The sequence below is a fragment of the Crocodylus siamensis genome, chromosome 3, assembly GCF_052110815.1.
Source record: "Crocodylus siamensis isolate JL-2025a chromosome 3, ASM5211081v1, whole genome shotgun sequence".
NCBI classification, from domain to species: Eukaryota; Metazoa; Chordata; order Crocodylia; family Crocodylidae; genus Crocodylus; species Crocodylus siamensis.
Genome location: NC_143397.1, coordinates 252683344 through 252706534, shown reverse-complemented (window position 1 = coordinate 252706534; position 23191 = coordinate 252683344). Strand labels below are relative to the sequence as shown.

General features: G+C 44.7%; 1 protein-coding gene and 1 long non-coding RNA gene across 6 annotated transcripts in view; one reads left to right on the top strand and one right to left on the bottom strand.

Moving 5' to 3' along the window:
- The window catches only part of TRAPPC9 (trafficking protein particle complex subunit 9), an 826451-nt gene that overhangs the window by 626393 nt on the left and 176867 nt on the right, over positions 1-23191 (top strand). The gene's annotated exons all lie outside the window — the stretch shown is intronic.
- The window catches only part of LOC149869668 (uncharacterized), a 44620-nt gene that overhangs the window by 1253 nt on the left and 20176 nt on the right, over positions 1-23191 (bottom strand). The gene's annotated exons all lie outside the window — the stretch shown is intronic.

Sequence of the window (23191 nt, the reverse complement as noted above, 5' to 3'; positions counted from 1 at the left end):
CTTGCCTGGCCGGGGCTGTGAACCCCACAACTGAGTGGACTTTCAGCCACAGCAGCTGTGAACTCTGGGTCCCGGCAACACCCTGTAGCTGCTGGGACTCAGTCTTACAGCTGTGGATTCTGGGTCCCCGCAGCGTACCTCCTGGTGCTGGGATCCAGCTGGGTCTTGGCGGTTGCAGGGCATGGCTATGATCGCCACATCCTGGGGGTACGTGGAACATCCTGGGCAAGAAGGTCACCATGTAGCCATCCCCCCTCCCTAGGGTGCATGAAACCCTTTGTCTGGGGAAATCGCCGCTGTGGTGTTCCCCCTGCCCTGGGAGTTTTATGCATTCCCAGGGTAGGGAGGGTGCCACACTGGCAGTCTCCCAGCTGCAGGGTGAGGACGTGGGGATGCAAATGGGAGCCCCTCAGCTGGGATCCACCTGCATTGGCAATAAGACACTGTGGGATTTCATGCGCAATCCCACAATCATGCCATCTGCCATGCATGTGTAGCATGGCAAGAGGTGTGATTTTGTGAATCGCACATTAGATCCCATTGCACCTTTACCTGCATGTATAAAGGGGCCTTATTTTACCTTTTCTGATCACTTTTGATGATCATGCTGCATATGCATTGCGGTCACCAGTCCTGGCTGTAACTGGGAATGTGCATGGATTTGTCTGTAGCATAGTAAGCATTGCAAGCCAGGCAGAGTTTATCAATTTATGGGTGCAGTAAAAATATTGTTGGCTACTTCATATGTTCTTGCCTTCCCCCAAAAATAAATCACTTGTTAAAAGGCTCTCAAGGTTAAGACCTTCTGGCATTGCCAAGGAATTGTGTTTTTGACCCAAGTGTTGAGTGCTGCAATGAATTCACACCCCTCTCTGAAATAATCTTCCTTATTGGTAGGAAGGGTTGCTTTTGGAAACCTGTGCACATACATTTACATGCATGGAGTGGCATGTGTTCGATTTACATGTAAAGACAATGTGTGCGTCACAATGTGACACACTTTTGAATGGCTGTATTCAGGGATCTGATGTTGATTGGTGTGAATAAACTACATAAGTATAACTGTATACCAGTAAAGGAGGTTGAATAACTCCTTGAAACTCTTACAAAACCTGGTAGATTTGTTTGTAAAGCTTTACTTAAAAAATTCAGTGTTCTAGGATTATAAAATCATACTGTATACATGCAGGTTGTAAATAATAAATACATTTAATGTACAACAGAAAGCTGCTAGCACAACCACACAGTATTGTCAGGCAAGCTAAAAACTGACTTGCCATGGGTAACCAGTCACTTATGTTGCAGTATAGGGGGGCTCTAGAAATTTCAAAACAAGATTATATTAGGGGAGAAGCTAATGAAGGAAAGCGTAACCTTGCAATCTTGCCTTCCTCATGCGCTGATTTCTCCTGGGGGTGGAAATGTCTCCCTGGGCTCCTTTCCACATACCAACACACCTTTTATATGTCAATAAGGAAAGCAGGCATTTTTAGGCCCTTAAACTCATGTCCTCTTTTTTTAATTAACTGACTCTAACACTTGAAAAAAATGTTTTAACCATTCATGTGTAGAGTGTACAGAGTAGCAAAGAAACCAGTGGATAGCAGTTTCTGGACTCTCTCCTTTCTCTCATGCTTAGTAATAGTTAATCAGTTGGCACATGGTACAGGAATCCTTAGGCCGCATGGACAGGGACCTATGAGCCAAGTGGTACTAGCTGCTAACAACATGCATAGTAAAAAGTGTCTCTCTGCGCTCAGACTGCAGCCTGTTTACCAACGCTGTAGTCTCTTTCTAGTCCAATAATCTTTATGAAAGGAAAATTATTTAAATCATTTTCCAAATAGATATATATGGCTGCTACATGTTTTCTTGTGTTTGAATGCAGGAGGGAAAAAAATCTCAAGTGCTGTAAGTAGTTACTCCTCCAAAAGAGAAGTGGTACACGTATACATTCGTATAATACTAGTTGACAACCATGACATTGCAGTCCTACGTCCTCGTTACAGGTCCATCATGGACAGCAGTGTGTCCTTCTCCACATCACCCCTCCCTCGACCTGAAAGGACTGTATTATATAGGCAGGTGGGACATTATCCATTACTTGAAGTTAGTCATAATGTTGGCATTCCTCGGATCCCCAGAGATGTATTTGCTGTTCCAAAATCATAGAATAAATCTGAAATCTCAGTACCAGTTCTTCTCTACCAGCTTGGCAGATTTCAGGTATGCCATCTGATCCAGTATCCTTCTTGTTCTTGGTTTCCTTGATGAAGATCCTAGACTTCTAGGCTAGGAGGGTTGGCGAGGGATCCCCTCTCAGGGTGTTAGGGAGTGAACTCAGTGGTGGTATCTGCCACAGTCAACTCATGGTTCAGGAGTGCCTCAAAGTGCCCTTTTCATCTTGCTTGGATACACTCATTGTCTTTGAGGAGCATAGAGCCATCCTGTGATGGCAGGGAAGTAGGACTATGGGAAGCTGGGCTGTAGATAGCTTTCATTGCCTGGAGAAGTCTGTACATGTCATGTTTATTAGCATAGAGCTGGATATCTTTGACTTTATTTTGCCACCACTGATTTTGGTTTCCTGGATCCTCCTTTGAGGTTCAGCTTTGAGGAGCTGATATGTCTCCTCCTTCTGCTGAGATGGTCTCAAGGTGCCATCTTCCAAACAGAACTAACCCTTTTCTTCTAGTTGAGGAGGGCTGGGATCTCAGGCTTGCTCTCATTGAACCAGTCTTGGTGTCAATGAGTGGTATAGCCAAAGGAGCTAGCAAAGGCTATGTGGACCCCTTCCCGCATTTCTCAACATTGCCTTCATTTGTGGACAGGGCAGAGAGCTTTTAATATAAGGAACTCTGTTGGAGTGCCTTACAGATCTGGTGATCTTGAAGAGATTTGGTGATGAGGGTCCTTTGCATTGTTTTTGGCTGTTTTTGGCGTTTCAGAGCAAGCTGGATGTTTATAATGGATCTGACAAAATGGTGATCTGTCCAACAGTCATTGGTTCCTCGCATGGCTCGTGTGATATTAACGTCCATTTGATCACACGCTGTAATAATAACATAGTTGAGGAGGTGCCACTGCTTAGAGTGAGGATGTCTCCATGTGGTTTTGTACTTGTTACTCTGTCTTAAGACGGTGTTCATGATGATAAGACCACAATCTGAATATTTGCTCAAGAAGAGGATCCTTTTGGAGTTGGATTTCCCTACTTCTTTCTTCCCAGTTGTGCCAGTCCACAGTTACAGGTCATGTCTGACCCTGGTGTTGAAATCACTGAGGAGAACGATCTTGTCCTTGGGAGTATTAGTCAGAATTCAGCCAAGATTGGAGCAGAATTGTTCTTTGACATCACCGTCAGTATCAAGCATTGGGTTGTGTACACATGGATGATGGTGGTGTACTGGTTGTTGCTGAGCATAAGACAGAGGGTCATAGGACATGTCATAGGATATGCATTAATGCCCACAAGGAGCTCCATAAGTTGGCCGACAAGCTGATTCTTGATGGTGAAGCCAGTGCCATGAGCACATCTGTCCTGGGCCAGTGTCCCTTTCCAGAAGTAGTATACCCTACACACCCTTTCTGTAGTGACCCTCATCCCGTCATCTTGTATCGCTCACAACTGCACTGTTGATGTTGTATCTCATTAGTTCTTTGGAGACAATGATGGTTCTTTTTGGTCTTCCATCATCTTGGTGCGGGGTGAATGTTCTATGTTGCGAAAATCATTGTTGTCTTGGGATGTTTTGACCACACAGAGTGATCACACTAGATGCAGTTTTCCAACCAGGACCACATAAGGTAGCCTAGGTTTAGGGTACCTTTTCTAACCCCTTTCTCCTATAGGACTGCTCAGTCATGGTAGCAGCTGCTTGGGGCATATCAGCCTGTATGGGGCCAGTGTGGGGGGTGGTGGTGAGAGGCTGGAGTGGAGGGGAAAGGGTGGCGAGTGGCTGGACCAGGAAGGGGGCAAGGACCCAGAGTGCAAAACCGACGGTGGCTGCGCGGAGTGGTGGTGCTCTCGGGCACGGGCCCGCCAAAGCGCAGGGCCCGGGGTGGTTGCCCCATTTGGGGCCCCCCCTCCAAGGGACAGCTCTGTAGACAACCATCGGGCTACAACTACCTATGGGCAGATTCATCGCTAGAGACTGCTGGATTCACTAGTCCTGTCTCTGTAACTATTGGTCCATCACTGCAGGGCTTTTGGAGACTGGTGCAGGATAGCATGCTGTTTCCTGTCGTAGAAGCCTGTGCATGACTTTAACTTGAGGAAGCTGGTGTGAGGAAACAGCAACCACACAATCTTGACAAGGTGGAGATCTAGACCCTGTGGCAAGGGAGAATCTTAGACAACAGTAGACCACCATCTTGCTGCAGAATGCTTCTGTATTTACAGCTGTTGAGATCCTGACATCATTTTCCACTTGATCCACTGTTGAGGACTTCTAGTTGGGCTGTTGTTTGTGTGGAACCTCCCCGTGGTCCTGTCTATCATTGGTGACCCTGCCAGGAATGTGAGACTCTGGGCAATATAGCTCTAAGGATCATTGGGACACAAATGCCTCTCTACTGCTATAAGATCTTGGTCCACAGACAGGTTCATCAACGGCAGTAGTAGATGCCTTAAAGGGAAAGTATATATACAGGGCATGGCTAGCGTAACCCATTGCCTGTCATATTCTTCCTGGTATCAACCCATTCATTTAGGGTTGTCAGAAGTTACAGCTGTTTATGTACCTGTTCTCCATGAAATTGTCCTATCCATTTTTGAACTTGATTGTATTATATGCCTCTGTAGTTAGATCACTTTGTCTGTGTCCTATATATCACAGGCCATAGAAGATAAAAGCATCTGTAGCTAGTTCAGTAAATTTTGTTTGAATTAAATATCTTTCCAGAGAGACATTCATTCTTAAGGTAGGAACTTCAAGAGATGGAATATCTGCCTCTTCCCCTTGAAGTTAGTTTCAGTGTTTACGTTACAAATATTTAACAGCAAGGGTGATGTATTTCCTAATTTGAATATAATTGGTTTTAAATTCAAGCAATCTATTCTTCTTAGGACTTGCTTTACTAGATTTTTCTCCAAAAATATTTTCTTTCTGTAAAGATAATTATTTGCCTTAGTTAAAATACTTGGGGTTTTCTTCTTATACTAAATTGAACGAGCTATGCATAATGGCCTTAAAATTCCTGCTTTTATAAATCTTTGGCCGTCCATTTTTTACTACCTCTGGTATCTCTGCTAAGATATCCAACAGGCCAGTTAGTGAAAATCGTGGGGGGGTGAGGGGAGGGGGTTGTGGTATGATTCACCTATCCACTTGGAACTGATCCAACTACAAATTCATTGCACACAGACCACTGAACAGTTTTGCAATGGTTATCACTTTCAGTCACTGCTACTCACTTGCAATTAAACTAAAAAGCTAGACAGAGAGCCTCAATTACTAAATACCAGTTCCCAGCATTACCCACTCTTTCCTCTTTTTATAAATTAAATATTAACTCTTTTAAAATTGATACATTTCCTGTTGTTCATTAGCTAGCTACCTCCTTGTAATATATTATGTATACATTTTATTATTATATTTTATCATTTTAGTAAAACAGTGAATTTCCTAAATATGTTCTCTAGTAATCTGATAAGGTTTGCCATGTGTTATAAGTATATACTTTGATCCGTAAAGCAAGTAGTATTGAAGGCAACAGGCGCTGCATTTACTCAGAATATCTGTAACTTAAGCCACTTAAAGTATTTAGGTGACTAAATATGGATCTAGGCACCTAGCTGTAGATACACAAATTTGAAAATGTTCTCAGTTTATTTAAAGCCTTCCTCTTGATAAAAATATAGGCTTTGGACTTCTCTGTGTTTTTGTTTTTGGTTCCATAATAAAGGGTGCTTACACTGTGTGGATCTATGATCAAAATTCGTTTTTCCAAATTTCGTGTTAGAAAGCTGTTCTGTTCTTATGCGTCAGGATATCAAATACTGAATGCAAGCTTGCCCCAGCCAGTTGAATTGAATGACACTTAATCCTGTCAGTTTCAAAAAGTAACAGATGTCTTCGGGGACGCTCCGTTTAGGGCTCGCTTCTCTTTTCTCTGAAGTTAATGAGGCTGAGTCAAAACCAGGTCATTCTCTGCTGTTTTGCATTTGAGGTATCACTACATTTATACCTGTGAAAACCGTTTGCAAACAAATGTAAAACATGTTACCGCTCCCATTCGGTAATGCTTTACTCTTAATGGAGAATCAGGCTCCCCCTCTCCCTCTCCCTCTCCAACACAACATCCTTGCTCATTCAGCAGTCTTCCCTTTTGTGTTACTTCGTAGGCTCTCCCGGTAGTTGGTTCAAGAGTCTTCTCCATTGTTGTTCCTGTGGTAGGACAGACTTTCTATAACACTTGGCCTTCTTAAATCCCTGGGACTGAAAATTTCTCTTTCTTCTGGAATTCAGCTCTCTAGCTTTGCTTTTGGTACCTGCTTGTGGATGGCATATTTATTGAGAGAGCCTTTTATTTTGCTATACTTTCTGTGATGCATTTTATTTTATACAGCTTCTATATCGAGACACGATCATTGAACTAAACGTAATAAGGAAATAAAAAGCTAGGTTATACAGGCCAAAGGGTGCATTTTCAAACAGTAAGGATACCAAGAAATGCATAGCTGTTGGTGTTGTGAATGGAATGGGTATCTACTTGCTTTTGCAGCTGAAAATTCATCATTTTATGCCTATCTTATTTCCCTCCTTTTATTCACTGTAGTTTTCTTTGGAAATAATAAAAGGCTCACAATATTTTTCTCATGAATTCTGCTGTTGAGAACTGGCCTTTCAAAGGCTAGTTATGTAAATGACTGTTGTTCTGCATATCATATGTATCACTGAAATCCCAAAGCATGCAAATTAAAGTGCTTCCATATGGCTGCCTAGCCATTTGTACTTTGTTAATCAGTGAAGAGCAGGGGTCTAGCTAGAATTTTTTTGCATATGGACATCCATCTGTTCTCTCATTGCCCCCATCTCCATGACTTTGGCATTTGCAAGCTTTACTTTGGCACTTATTGGACTGCAAAATGGCTTCTTTATTGATTATCATAGTCATTATACTTGCTGCCCTTTGATTACACACTTACAAGCTGATCAGTGTCAAGGAGATATTTTAATATGGTTACAACGCAGGACAGATCAATATGTGTGTAATGGAACAAGAACATAAGCATTACACTTAGTGTGTTGTGGCTGTTTGGCTCCAGTCCTTTTCAGACTCTACCTGTGCAGAGGTATACTGCGCCACTGCTAAACTACCACTTAGAGCGCGGTAGAAAGTCTAAGATTTTATTGACATTTCCATTGGATTAACCGAGATGAAATGTGGTATAAAATAATGGATTTTATTCAGATATATGACTTGAAATGGAATCTTTGAGTGCTGCAAACATACAGAAACTCACTGAGCTTCCATGGTTCTTTATACAAGATGGAGTCATAAAACTACACAAAAATTGGCACTGTGCTTAAAAGGTTGTTTAGTTGAGGTTCATTGGAAAAGAATGCTTGACATTTAAAACTAAAGAAAATGATATCTCAAGTTTCTCAGAAGGATATTCCTAATCTTAGGTGACTCATGTAATGCCTTGTTTTGCTTTTTTTAAATGAATCTGTCTCATCACCTTTTAGTATGTGTTTTTTTTTTAAGTCTAATGTGAATCTTTGTGGTAGAGACCTATGGTACAAGTAGACATACCCTTGGACCATTCTGGAAATGTCATGGATTGGGAACCAGCTGACAATTTTGGGGGTTTAGAGGTGTCCGCAAGTACAGTACGAAGGGTTTTGAGAAGAATGGTCAACTTACAGGCATTGCAGTGCTGTTAAAACACCACCAGGGTGTGGTATCCAGTGAGTGTCCAGCACAGCATACCTTCCAGTGACAAGTGCTCCAGTTTCTCCAGTATTCCCCAAGCAGAGGAGGAAGACCCTGGTGTGGCTGACACGAAGGAAGTCTGTGATGTCAGTTGCCTGCAATTGCAAGTTTCTGATCCCCTTCTGACTAAAATTGAGTTCAGTAAAAAGCAATTGAATTCAATAATGACCATTCCTGCACTTTGCTAGAATCTTTGTAGTGGTACCCTGACTCGGGGTGCCCATGTGGTTGTGTGTGTGGGAGGACCCCTGCTTCTGGGTTCCCAGGAGATGGGTGTTCTGGCTCTGCCAGAGCTTTCATGGCTTCTAAAGAGCACTCTTCCCCCAAGCCACTCATCAGTTTACTTCGAGTCCTGGCATTGTACCAGGGTTTGGTTCATCACAGCTGGTCTCTGGTGTTCAGGGATAGCCAGTTAGTTGGGAAGGGTGACTGGCTGGACACCTATTTCTCCAGTCCTGTGGGACTGCGTGCTCTGGGTGGCTGTCCAATGTCTCTGGCTTAGGCTACTGCCTTCTGAGGACCTTCCCTAGGGGTGGCCAGGTGAGGGGCAGGGTCAGGAATGGATTGAGATTGACCAATGGCTTAGGGAAAAATGCGATGTAAGAGCAGTGGAGACCTTGAGCAGCCCCCTGGGAATGCAAAAGCAGGGGTAACTCCTATACCTACCTAGCCAATCTCCATCCCAAATCAACCTGGGTTGGCACAGACTGGGAAACTAGAGTAGCCAGTTGCTGTGTGAGGACTGGGGGAGGAGTGGTGCAGTGCAGGATGCCTGAAGGACCAACCAGACGCTAGCCAGCAGGGTTTAGTGTCTGCACGTAAAACTGAACTGGTTCAAAATAAAACCTGATTATCCAGATAGACTTTTAGACTGTTCCAGGGGGTTTAAGTTGTTCTAAATTGCCTTGTACATCTGGACGCTTGCAGTTGCAACCACATGTAAAGCAGTCTAAAGGTGCTCCCAGACATGGGCACATCTAGGATTTTGAAAAGGGGTGTGTGCAGATGGTGAGGTGCATCACCACATGTACAACACACATTTTTCTGTTGTTAAACATAAATTAGAAGCTTTATGAATATGCCAGGGGCTAGGGCTGAACGATTCAGTTCAAGATTGAAGTACAAACAAATATAACTTTGTTGGAAGGAGTTAAAATAGTCCTTAAGGCTGTGAAATGGGAACTTCATTACCAGGGGCAGCTAACAGACAGCAGAATTTCAGAACAAAGGGCAGCTTGATTGGTGGAACATCAAGACCACTGAAAGGGAGAGGCGGGTCATTAACACCTGCAGAATAAAGAGTTTAGAAGGGAGCAGGTAGATTACAATGAGCCATGTGCCTCACTGATGCCTAACTAAAAATGCTGCTGCCACTGTCAGGCAATTGGTTTTAAACTCTGGGTTGACCATGAGCCAAAGGGAGGTGCAGATGCCCCACTGCACCCCCCTGGATCTGCCCCAGTGCACAGAGATAACATTTGAGCCATTGCAACAATGTCACTAATTGGGAGCCAGTTCACTACTGTCCTGGACAGAGGTGTCCATACATGCACTGCCCGTGGTTCTCGGTAGACATCTCATTTTTTAGCCATTGCACATCTGCTGAAATGTCACCAGGAGCTGGTAGAGTACCCGGACTGTCATGCCTGCCAGGGGTCAGTTCCTAGAGAGGAAGAAGGCTCAGACTGAGCAGGAGGTTGGAGTGGAGGGGTTGCCAGGTGCTGGGAGTTGTGTGAATCCCACCTATGGTTCCCAGGGGGTTCCCCAACAACCCCCTGGCTTTTTCAGCCTCTCAAGTACCTTGCATTGTCAGCAATTGCAGATATGTGTGTGCAGTGGTGACAGGGCTGGCTGCAAGAGTACAGCACGGAGGATGAGGAACAATTCATAGTTTCATAGTTTCAGTTAACAGGTAATGTGCTAATTTACTTCACATTGAGCATGGGCTTGACAGCCATTCTGTTCTGTGAAGTTTGTGTTGTGCAATGGCCGTTTCCTGCCTTACCCCCAGCCCCTAGCAGTTGACAGGTGTGTACTGTTACAGGCACAACCACCCACCCACCACAAGCAGGGGGCTAAAGAGACCCCCCCCATCTGGCTACCTCCTCACCCCAAATAAGCCTGGGACTCCCCAGCCAAGGTCCCTAGCAAGGAGTTGAAACGGCAACTTTCTGCTTCCCCACCTCTGCAGATGACTGTGGTCTCTGTAGAGAATAGATGGTTGGGCAGTCAAGTCCTGGTTGCACCCCAGAGCAGCCCCGTTGCCCTGCATGGGTTTGAAGGGTGAGGAACAGTGCAGTCTGGGATGTCTGGAGGACTGAGGCACTAGGCACACAATGCTCTGTGTCCACACATAACACTGAACCGCCTCTACACAAACGCTTGTAGTATGGGTAACAAGCAGGAGGAACTCACCCTCCTGCTGGCTGACACCAGCCCAGACATAGTGGGGATTATGGAAACATGGTGGGACTCAACGCATGATTGGGCGGTGAATGTCAAGGGCTATAGGCTGTACAGGAGGGACAGGATAGGAAAGAGAGCTGGGGGCGTGGCACTCTATATTAAGGAGGAATACATACCCTCATCAATTAGCAAGGAGTCAGGGGAGGGGCACTCTGAAGTGCTTTGGTTTAGAGTACAAGGCAGTCGAGGGGAAAGAGACTTAACGGTGGGAGTCTACTACAGACCTCCCAACCAGGGAGAAGAGCTTGACCAGGAATTCTTGGGTTAGCTCACAGAGGTAGTGAAGGCTAAGGATGTGGTAGTCACGGGGGACCTGAACTTCCCAGACATCTGCTGGGAAGGGCAGTCAGCCAAGTCTGACCGCTCACGTCGGTTCTTAGCCAGAGTGCAGGACCTCCATCTAACCCAGAAGGTGCACAACCCCACCAGGGGAGACGCCTTGGTGGACTTGGTGCTGGCCATGGGTGATGACCTGGTGAGGGGACTGCGGGTGCTCGACCACCTGGGCGACAGCGATCATCGCCTGCTGGGATTCACTATCCAGCGCAAGTTGGCAAAGGCATGTAGTAAGGCTGCGGCCCTAGATTTTAGGAGGGCAAACTTCAACGAGCTAAGGAGGGTAGTTGGAGAAGCGCTGAGGTCCCGGAGGGGAGGGGAGCCAGGTGTCCAAGGAGAGTGGTTGTTCCTTAAGGAGACGATCCTCCAAGCCCAAAGGGAAGTAATCCCAACGAGGATCAAAGGGAGCAGGAGAGCACACAAGCCTCCGTGGCTCACCAAAAGCATCCAGGAATGTCTCCTTGCTAGAAAGGAGGCTTACACCCAATGGAAAGAAGGGGTCATCACCAGGGAGGACTATTCTGCAGTTGCTCGGGGATGTAGGGGGGGCAGTTAGGAAGGCCAAGGCAGAGATGGAACTGGGACTAGCTTCCCAGATTAAGGACAATAAGAAGTCCTTTTTTAAATACATAAGGGATTAAAAAGAAGGTCCCGGGTAATGTGGGGCCCTTGCAGGACGTGTTGGGAAATTTGGTCGTCACACCAGACAGCAAGGCTAACATGTTTAACGATTTCTTTGCCTCCGTCTTCCTTAGAAGGGACCAGAACAGCCACCTCCCTGCTGGGCCCCGGGGGAGGCACACCTGAGCCACGGGTTAGTGAGGATTTAGTTAGGGAGCTTCTGGAGGAGTTGGACGTATTCAAGTCAGCCGGTCCAGATGATCTCCACCCTAGAGTTCTAAAGGAACTGGCCGAGGTCATTGCAAGTCCCCTGGCACGGCTTTACGAGCACTCGTGGTGCTCTAGTGAGGTACCGGAGGATTGGAAGAGGGCCAGCGTGGTTCCCATCTTCAAAAAAGGCAGGAAGGAGGACCCAGGAAACTATAGGCCAGTTAGTCTTACCTCGAACCTAGGCAAGCTGTTCGAGAAAATTATTCTGGCACACATCCAGGAGGGGCCAGCAGGGGACTGCATGCTTAGGGGCAACCAACATGGGTTCAGTGGCAGGTCCTGTCGGACCAACCTGGTGGCCTTTTATGATCAGATCACCAGATCATTAGATGCAGGGGTAGCAGTGGATATAGTTTTCCTGGACTTCCGGAAGGTTTTGACACTGTCTCTCATCCCGTTCTCATTAAGAAACTGGGGGCTGTGGTGTAGACACCCACACAGTCAAATGGGTCACCAACTGGCTGGAGGGCCAGACCCAGAGGGTGGTAGTGGATGGGTCCTTCTCAACCTGGAAGGACGTGGGCAGTGGGGTCCCCCAGGGCTCAGTCCTCGGGCCCACACTGTTCAACATCTTCATCAGTGATTTGGATGAGGGGGAAAAAAGCACTTGTTCAAATTTGCTGATGACACTAAGATGTGGGGGGACGTGGGCACACTGGAAGGATGCAACAGGCTACAATCAGACCTAGACAGGTTACAAGGGTGGGCGGACTAGAATAGGATGGGTTTCAACACAGACAAGTGCAAGGTGATGCACCTCGGGAGGAACAACCGGCACCATACCTACAGGTTGGGGAACTCCCCTCTTGTCAGCACGGAGGCGGAAAGGGATCTGGGGGTCATCATTGACTCCAAGATGAACATGGGCCGGCAGCATGGGGACGCGGTCAGGAAGGCCAGCCGCACCTTGTCCTGCATCCACAGATGCATCTCGAGCAGGTCCAAGGAGGTGACCCTCCCCCTCTATGCGGCACTGGTCAGGCCACAGCTGGAGTACTGCGTCCAGTTCTGGGCGCCGCACTTCAAGAGGGATGTGGACAGCATGGAGAGGGTCCAGAGGAGGCCACTTGCATGATCAGGGGGCAGCAGGGCAGGCCCTATGGGGAGAGGCGATGGGACCTGACCCTGTTCAGCCTCCAAAAGAGAAGGCGGAGGGGGGATCTAGTGGCCTGTTATAAACTAGTCAGGGGGGATCAGCAGGCACTGGGGGAGTCCCTGTTCCCCCGAGCACCGCCAGGAGTGACCAGGAATAATGGTCACAAGCTGGCAGAGGGTAGGTTTAAGTTAGATATCAGGAGGTGCTACTTCACAGTCAGGGCAGGTAGGATCTGGAACCAGCTTCCAAGAGAAGTGGTGCTGGCTCCTACCCTGGGGGTGTTTAAGAGGAGGCTGGGTGAGCACCTAGCCGGGGTCGTTTGACCCCTGTACTCTTTCCTGCCATGGCAGGGGGTCGGACTAGATGATCTGCTCAGGTCCCTTCCGACCCTAGAAACTATGAAACTATGAAAAGAGGACTTGATGTTCCCGGTGTGCATTTGAAACCCTCCAGGAAGTTTAAACTGGTCTAAAGTAGCATGCATGTCTAGACTCTTGGGGTTTAACGTGTACCTAGAATGTTCTAAGCATTATGTCTGTCTACACTCTTAAGTTTACACCCGTCCACATCGTAGCACACATGTAAGTGCTTACTTGCTGAGAAAATGTAACGGGGCTGATTCAAACAGTACTGCCAAGCTTCCAGGTTATGGGGTGAGGTTTACCAGTGTTATATTTGCTAATCATTCTGCAGCGCAGGAAGGAAGGTGGGGAATATAAGCTGCCCTCCAGTGACCGAAGGGTGTCAGGTCGGGACTAAAGCTTGTGGGGTAAACAAGACATCTTTCAATTACCAGAGCCCAGAGAAGGATGCCCCCAAAGCACTCCATACTTTTCCAATCGAATGAGAAGTGAGAAGTTCCTATTTTTTTCCTGCATAAAATCTTGCTCATTAAATCATGTGCCATCTTGAAAACTAGGCCTTATTGCGCCACATTGCCTTGTTTTCCTAGTGTCCTAGCACAGCGCTGTTGTGCTGATAGTTTCCAGTCCTACAGGACAGATAACGTTAACAAAGGTAAAGCCCTGGATATCATTGCAAGTAACAAACAAGGAGGAAAGTTTTTAGTCATTATATTTTTTTTTAATTGTTTTAAATTAAAACCAAAGCTTTGTTAAAAATGTTAGCTTTCCTTCATAGCACCTAGATTCTGCGAATACCTAGCTTAGCAACGTAATTTTTTTTTTTTTACTTCAGGTTATTACGTGTCATTATGTTGAGATCCCAGGAAAAATAGGAAGACTTCTTTTTTTTTTTTTTTATTGTTTTAATGTCTTGTAAGACATTTACCTCCTAGGGCTGAGTGATTTGGCTAAGTATTTCTTGGAAGAACATTAATCAAATTGTGAAAATTGGAATAACTCGCAGGAACAATAACAGTAAGTGACTGAATAATTTCACCTTCCATGCAGTTCTCCCCTGAAGAGTGATGCATATTTTTTTGCTTTTGTTATGGTCTTGCTCAGCACATCTGCTTTTCCCATAGTTATGGCTTGTGAGACAAAAACAGGGTTTCACGGCTTTATATTCCTCACATACCAAGACCAACTCGGTAGAGGTGGGGGTGCTAGGTGATGGTGGTTTTTGTGCATCACTCCTGGATCTTTAAAACCTCTGTAAAAGACTCTGTATTTTACCTATCTAAAATATATACTTCAGTGTAGGTGGAGTAGAATCACTGAGGGACATACTTTTCCAGCCTGTTTGCCTCAGTTCTTATACCATGCGTATTGCGTACCTCCAAGTGCTCCCCCTCTTGTATATTAAGTGGCAAGACTAGCCACGTTCTCCCTAGTGGGAATACAGTACGTGGATTTTTACCATTTGTATTTCTATTTAAATGTGCCCTCCCCTCTATATGGACGTCTCTGGCAAATGCCAGGCTTATCTCATATTGAGAATGGAAAGTGCTGGTTTTTAGCAGTTCTTGGACCAGGCAGGAATGGTGGCGCAGTCTTGGTTGATCCCTGGTAAAGCTTTCTCACACAGTCACTTTTACTGGTACTGGACAGGTAAAAAAATCTTTTACTGGGCAGATTACAGGGGTGGGCGGATGAGAATAGGATGGGATTCAACACTGACAAGTGCAAAGTGATGCACCTGGGGAGGAAGAACTGGCACCACACTTACAGGCTGGGGAGCTCCCTTCTCATCAGTGCAGAGGCAGAAAAGGATCTTGGAGTCGTCATTGACTCCAAGATGAACATGGGCCGGCAGCATGGGGACGCGGTCAGGAAGGCCAACCGCACCTTGTCCTGCATCCACAGATGCATCTCGAGCAGGTCCAGGGAGGTGATCCTCCCCCTCTGTGCGGCACTGGTCAGGCCGCAGCTGGAGGACTGCGTCCAGTTCTGGGCGCCACACTTCAGGAGGGATGTGGACAGCATGGAGGGGGTCCAGAGGAGGGGCACTCGCATGATCAGGGGGCAGCAGGGCAGGCCCTACGAGGAGAGGCGACGGGACCTGAGCCTGTTCAGCCTCCACAAGAGAAGGCTGAGGGGGGACCTAGTGGCCTGTTATAAACTAGTCAGGGGGGACCAGCAGGCACTGGGGGAGTCCCTGTTCCCCCGAGCACCGCCAGGAGTGACCAGGAATAAGGGTCACAAGCTGGCAGAGGGTAGATTTAGGCTAGACATCAGGAGGCACGACTTCACGGTCAGGGCGGCTAGCATCTGGAACCAGCATCCAAGGGAAGTGGTGCTGGCTCCTACTCTGGGGGTCTTCATAAGGAGGCTAGATAATCACCTACTCAGGGTTGTTTGACCTCAGCATTCATTCCTGCCCAGGACAGGGGTCAGACTTGATGATCTGCTCAGGTCCCTTCCAGCCCTACCAGCTATGAAACTAAGAAACCAGTCACCACAACAGAAGAAAGTTTGTCGCACAAAACCAGTCTGCACCTGTAACAGAACAGAAGCTTGGTGCACATGGATGAGTTTTAAAATGGCAGAGCCCCGTCTAAGATTTGTCCCCGCCCTTCCCCCACCAAAGTGCAAATGTATGTTTTGTTCACTACCAATCTAAACTGTGCCGCTTACAGAAAACTGCATAACTTAGATCGATTATGCCTTGGGTTTGGGGATCTCTGTACCTAGCCATTACCTCTAACCTTGCACAAGGGACCTCAGCCAGGCCAGGAAAATGGCATGGCTAACTGTGCTTTTCATCCCAGAGCTCTAGCTTATGTTTTAAGTATCCTGGGCCTTCTCTCTTAGCTGCTTTGAAAACCAGAGGAGTGTGCAGGTGTAACTGAGGACATAGCTTGGGATGTGGGATCTTTATTACTTGTGGTGATGTGCTGGAAGCAGATAATGCAGCTTGGCTTTTTAGAGACCTGCTTGAGCTTGAAGGACTACCATTGATGCTTGAAAATAAATTGCATGAGATACGGCATTTTTGGGAGATAATTATCCTAATACCATTTTTATAGCATATTTTTTCAGAGAGCCCCACATTGGATTCTCACATTCCCAGGTTCGCTGTCATTTGTGTTATATACCTTTGTTGGAAATGCAAAAGAAATAGAACTTGAGTCTGCTAATGTTGGGCCTCAGTCCTACAGCCATCTTCACATATGTCTTTTTATGTGAGGAAGTCTCATTTAATAAGTGTTTCCAGGATCAGCACTTTGTTAAAATGACTAGTGCCAAGTTAAGGAGAATAGGCGATAAGAAAATGTATGTATGTCATTATCAACTCTATTTATGTGCCCATATTTACTATATGGAAGCTATCGGTGATGATGTATATGTTGTCATTTATGTTTCTTTTGCTGGTTGTAGAGATGAGTGACTAAAATGCGGCAGCTACAACATACTAAATCATTATATTAATGCAAAAGAAAAGCAGAAGGATATTATAGATATTGTGGCTCACAGCAATATGTAAATAAGTTGCATTTACAGAAGTGAATTTTTTATATTGTTTTGTAAAAGACAAACATTTGAGGTTCTGTTAATTAGTTTAATTAAAATTGCAGATTAATGCGAGTAACTTCTACACTTTCTTGTAAGAACAAAAGATAGTTTAAATCCTCAGAAGGAAAGGACGATTAGCTCGGGTACCATGTATGAAAAGAAAAGCAGGTGCTCCCTGAGAAGAACACGCATCATAAATACTCAATTCGCTCCCCTAAGTTAAGGCAAAATGATATTTGAGGCAAATTGGCTCTGCAGTGCTGCTGGTTTTGGGAAAAAGTGGTTGTAGGATAAATGTAAGTGCAGTTGTCACAGTAATAAACCATTGCCTTGGAAGTACCAGAAAAGATTAAAAGGCCCCTGTAAGTTCCTGTAGCCTTCCTTTAGATTGTAGCACACTTTCCAAGTATAATTTAGATGCATCATATTATATGTGGCATTGGTTTCCTTGGTTTAATTTTAGAACATTCATCCCATCTTCATGTAAAAAAAAAAATAAAAAAAATTCAGGGACGATATTTGAGGGAAATGCTATTTGCTTCCCCAGGTTCAGAGAAAACGGCTACACCAGCACTTCTCAGTGGATTTATTATCTCGGTGACCTATTGTATGTATAGGTCGATTTAACAGCTTTATGCTACTCACGTTTGTCACCATTCCTGATTTATATGATTATTTGTACAACACCCGTCTAGTGATCCAGACTAGGGTAAGTTTAAATATGAGTAATGAGCTAAATGAGTGCTAATGTTGAATTCGGAGGTCAGCTGCTTAACTAAGCTATATGGTTCAACTTTTGTAGCGTCGCTAGTTTTTTCAGTGTCTTTTTTAGCAGATATAAAACTGTGAAATTGTACGTATACATAAGCAGAGTTTGCTGGATAGTATTGCATAGTATTAATTTTAAGTCCTTGATTTTATTAGCAGAAAAACAATGTATTTTGTTTTCAGTGAGTTTTGATATCCTTTCTTGGAGGAGTGTTGTTCGTTCTCAGTATTTTCTATTTTGCACTGTTTGGTTTTCATCAAATGTGGTGTTGCCACTGTGTCCATTTGTACAGTGGCTACTTCCTCTTACAGTTAATGCTAACTTCTTATTAAGGACTGCTTTGGGGTCAACTTTGGAAATCGTGTTCAGAAGTTCAACTTGAATTTAAATATTTCGGGGTTGTACCAACGGTAATGCCTTGCCTATCAGATCCAATTTTTTAAAGAAATTGGATCTTAATTACTCTTCCTTTTTGCCAGGTGCTGTAAGGCCTTCTCCTCACCCTTTAATATATACCAGCTTTCCTTCCTGCCCCCATGTACACAAGAGTAGCCAAAACAGTTTGCATTATGAATCCATCTAGCTCCTGACCTGCCTCCAACTGCAGTCTCTAACGGTTTATGGCAAGGCAGAGCGGATGTGCTTGGAGAGTTGTGCAGAAGTGGGTGAATGGGACTCTAACCTCGGGCAGTGACTTGGAGGGGAAGCAGGATTGGTGATTGCCTACCCAAGCCCCTGTCCAGGAGACTACAGGTGACTGTTGTGTAGGTGGGGACAGGTTGGAGATGCGGAATAAACTCTTTTAACCTCTAGAGTGTTTGGTCCTGGGTTTGGTTCAGCCTGTAGGAGGGTGTCATGTAGCCCTCCACCCCATTCAGACCACAACATTAACAGTAGCCCGGAGCATGTGCCAAGCGTCCAGCTTTGCATCACTTTGCATTGAGTGGGGAATAAGAGTCAAATCTTATGTCTCTTCCTTCGTTTTACGTGCACACACAATTAGAAATACCTTGCCATCAGCTTGATTAAAGACCAAGCTGTGTCTCTTTATTCCAAGCAGCGTTATAGGCATGCTGTGTGCATGGGTCTCGTGGCCAGGTCTGCAAAAAACCAGAGCTGGTAGCAGAATTCAGACTGCCAAAGCACAGGGGCATGCCATGACTGGCTGTGATAACTAGTATCCAGGTCATACCGCGTAATTACATTCTTAGAGAAAAATTTGTCACTGTTAGCTGACTCATCGTACGCCTAGAGGTAACCCTTAAAATTATACATATTTGCAGTGTGTAAATGGTGCCGATCAGAATACTTCTGTGAGAGGGATGTGCTTTTTTATGAGTACAAGATTGCTGTTTGCAAGCATTAGCAGACAGCCTTGTTTTGCCATAGGCAGCGCAATAAACTTTCAGTAGCTGTCGCAGCAGAGGTACAGGCAGAAGGTTGAATTAGATTGCTTTTCTGCACAACAGTGCTCAGGCTCGGGGTCAATTTGAAACAGGCTAGACAAACTAGTCTGGTGCAACTTGTCTGTTCTGCCGTCGTGTTCCCCGTCACATCCAAACGTATTTGTCTCTCAAAAGAAACGTCCTGTCATACTAAGCAGCAAGTATAGCATGTTTCTAGTGCTTGCCATCGTCTCCTGCCATGTGGTAAGCTTCCAAAATATGAAGATTAGGAGCAGGAGGGGAAAAAAAAAAATCACTGTTTTTTTGTTTTTTTTTCTACATGCACTAGCATGCAATGCGTGATCTGTGTAGTTAGATCTGGCTAGCTGTCCTGGACCTGATCCACATCTAGCGTGGTGGTGATTTCAAAATGAAGGAGCATCCAGATTCCTTGGCTTTCATTCTTTTCAGCATAGTTTGGGTTAGGGCTGCGTTTAACCTGTGAATTTGTGTGTCGAACTCCAGCAGTGACCCGGTGGAGCAGTGAGATGCAGCACGGAGCAAGAAGGGCCCAGCACTTGCCTCTTCCAATTGAAACGCAATGCCCAAGAGCCTGGCTGCTGTTCAGCATTATGGAGTCGAGGTATTAGCCCATGTAACTTGGTCAGTGGAGATGATATTTTGACTTCCTGTGAAGAATCTAAGGGCATGTCTTTTGCCCGGTTCAAACCATCCAATGTTAGCTCTCTCTTACCGATGCTACTGAATCTGCCACTTCAGCAGTTATGAATAGGGGGCAGATCTTATTATGTTGGGGAACTTCATTGTTCACCTCTTCTGCTTACATCCAGGAGAGCATTTACTAGATTTAGAGGGTGTGTTGCAGAGACTTCTTTAGCCAGAAAGAATGACAGGGCATCCTTTAATTTCAGTGAGAAGGATGATTGTGGGGAGGGTTGGTGATGAAAAGAGAAATGTTGGAAGACCTTCACCTCCAAAAGCGCACAAATTAAACTGCCTCTTGAAGGGCAAAAAAAAAATCCTTTTGGAAGGAGAGACTTCTAGGCATAATAAGCAAGCCTCAAACATGCATACTTCTGCTGTTGGTAAAGCCTAGAAATCTGTCTTTGGTATTGAAATTGCTGTCTCCATTTGATACCCTGTTCTGTGCACATCCTTTCACAGCATCTGACCAAGTGAGCTTGGGCTCTCAAAAGCTCATGTTTCATCTGTCTGATTTAGTTAGTCTATCTGGTGCAAATCTACCCTGCCTTCTGCCAGAAACCTCAACACGTTTACATTTTCAGTTGTGCGGTGCGCTGTAAAACAGGGAGTTCTTGCCCTCTGAAAAGTCTGAGATGATGGTTAACATAAAGGTGGAGAAGATGATGAACAAAATTTAAGTATACGTTTTCAAACACACAAAGGGTGGCCCGAGAATGATAGGCGGTTCTGTTTTGCAGCAGCTGATGAACACATTACTCTCCTAGCACTTGACAGCCACTCCAGGGATGCCTAAACAAGGCAGAAAGCCTGGATTCCCACAGACAAATTCAGGTGTATTAGCATATCTGTCTATCTATCTATCTATCTGTCAATAGATATGCTAATGCACCTGAATTTGTCTGTGGGAATCCAGGCCTTTTGCCTTGTTTAAAGATGGATCGATTTATAGCCATCTATCAGTAGATAGATGTAGATCGATCTATCTATATCGATAGCTGGATGGACATAATTTAATATATGTTGATTTTGTAAGTACATGAATATATACTTTCCTAACAAGCATTCAGCCTAGATACTAAAATAAATACTATTTATTTCATGGCTGTATTGTTTTTTCATTCAAACCTTTGAAATCAAAATCTGATTTTGATGGCACCCTGACGATTCTTACGAGAATCATCATTTTCATCAGAATAGTTTGCTCACCAGATGGTATCCATTGTTTTACATCATATATTGTATGTCAAGCTTAGGCATCTCTGAACCATTCACTAGTCATTTTTACCTTGGGCCATAGCTATCAGGTTTTTAATTGTTAATTAGTAGAATTTGATCAAATCTCAAGAATGGTTGACAGTTGGGAATATTTCCTAAGTGTCAAGTGGAAGAACAGTAGGACAGTGAACAAGCTGTTTGTGGAAGTTGTCGTATTGAGGTTTTCAGGAAGAGGCTGGCGAGGTATCAATCTGGCATGGTTAGGAATAGTGTGTGCTACATTTGCACAGGGGGCTGGATTATAGATGACTCTTGAGATCTTTCCTGACCCTGGGATTCTGTGATATCTGCATGCTTTCAGTGTTCCCAAAATTAAGCTGTGGATTTAAAAGTTATCTGTGTGTATGTAAGTGTCACAGAAGGCAGAGAGAAAATGTCTACCAATTTTTGTAGGCAACCCATTTATGCAAGGCTGGATTATTCTTTACATTGAAATCTGTACGGTTTAATGTGGTCTACTTTTCTGCTACTTGTGAGAGATGTCTGTTCTGTAGCGTATTAACTACCTCCTTGCAGTGGTTTGCACATGTAACAAATTAAGGGCCTGAGTTGTTTTGTTTGTTGTTTGCTTTGTTTATTATCTGGTTCCCACGTTCACACCTACAAATCGAGTTGAATGCTGGGACAACTGCGGTTATGACTATGTGGTGGAACAGCGACTTCACCAGAAAAAGCTTATTTTTAATACTGTTAATAAATCTGAAATAAAATCCAGTCCACATTGTAATTGGTATTTCATAAAAGCACCGATAAATAAGGAATAACCATGATAATAAGTACCAAATATTTCTATTTACTTGACTGCAAATACATTATTACAAAAGCACCTTACATTTTAAAGTACTATGACGTGAAGTTTGTTAATTTTCATTCCATTTTGATTTGGGGGATGTGGATTTAGGGGGGTCCTGTGAGCTGATTGAATCTTGTGATCAGGGAAAAATCTATGTAATTTTCTTTCTGCCCCCCTATGGATGAAAATATGAATGCTAAAAGAGAAGCTAGTGTAAGACTGGACTATAGGATTTTTGGTTGTGTTTTTTTGTTTAGTTAACATACATAAAGAGAAAAAATGAAGTTTTCACAAAGCGTTGGACTTTTATTAAGAATTGCGAATTGAAATGTATTTTTTATCATCTGGAATTTAAAATAAAAATAATTGACTGCATTGCTTTAATTTGCTCTGCATTTGGAAATAAAACACACTTGATATAATTTTGCACAATGAACACAGAATTGAATTTAGACAAATAAAATACTTGGGAATTATTCTTTCCCCTTCATTCACTTCAAAAGGTTCCTTATCATCTTTCCCTGCGGTGGAGTTGAACTGACCTAGCAAAGGACGTAAGGACATTTTGAGAGGTCCCAGGCCCAGGTAGTGGGTTCCGTCTGGGAGAATGGTGGCAAAGGAATCGTCTCAGAGCCGTGTTTCTAAGATTACACCGTGATATGCGATCTCGCATTTCTTTTCTAATTCACATGAATGCGCATTCATCAGTTTTTTGTGAAAGAAATGTCTCTTTAAAGGTAATTTGTTTGAGGCACAGGCATGATTCACTGGGATTGAAAAGTAATTGCTGGCATAAGGGCTAGCATGGAAGAAGGAATAAAAAGAGAGCGGGACATGGACATAAAAGGCAGTTGTCAGATGGAGCAGAGGGGGAGAGTAGAGCCATAACAGAAAACAAAATGCAAGATGTAGGTCAACGTGGAGCTTTGTAGGCCCCTAAAAGTGTGGGTAAGAAGTTCACGTGCAATATAGTTGGCAAGGGGGAGCCCAATGGAAGTATCCCAGGGAGAGAGACATGTATCCAGACCCAGGGGACTGGAAGGTAGGACAGAGGAGTGACCAAAGAGGGAGTCTCAGATGTTAGAGAGGAAGAAGTTGCAAGTAATCAAGAGGGGAAATGATCAAAAGATGGGTGAATGTTGTAGCCTGGCACACAGGGAGGGGTCTGTTTTTTTTTGTGGCAAGAGAAGGCAGCAGGACATAGTGACCGTGTGGTTGTGTGCGAGGAGGAGGGAGAAGCACCAGTCACAGTTGTGCTACTTGCTCTCCCAGATGTGGAGAACTGAGGATATAGGAGGGAAAATAAGGAGCTGGTTTTGGTCCACAATTGGCTTGATCTGGCAGCATGCCTTCCTGGAAAGTGTCAAGGACTTAGCCATACAGGGCTGAACTGAGGGAAACAGGGCCAGGAGCGTGGAGGTGAATTTGCAAATTATCAGCACAGTGATGACAATTTGTGTATGTGTGAATGAACCGACTCGTAGGCCAGGGAAGGGGAGAGGAGAGGATTAAGGGTGCAGTTCTACAGGACGTGCCAGTGAAGAAGGGAAGAGCAACATCCAAAGGACCTGCTGAAAGACTGATGGGAGGGGAACA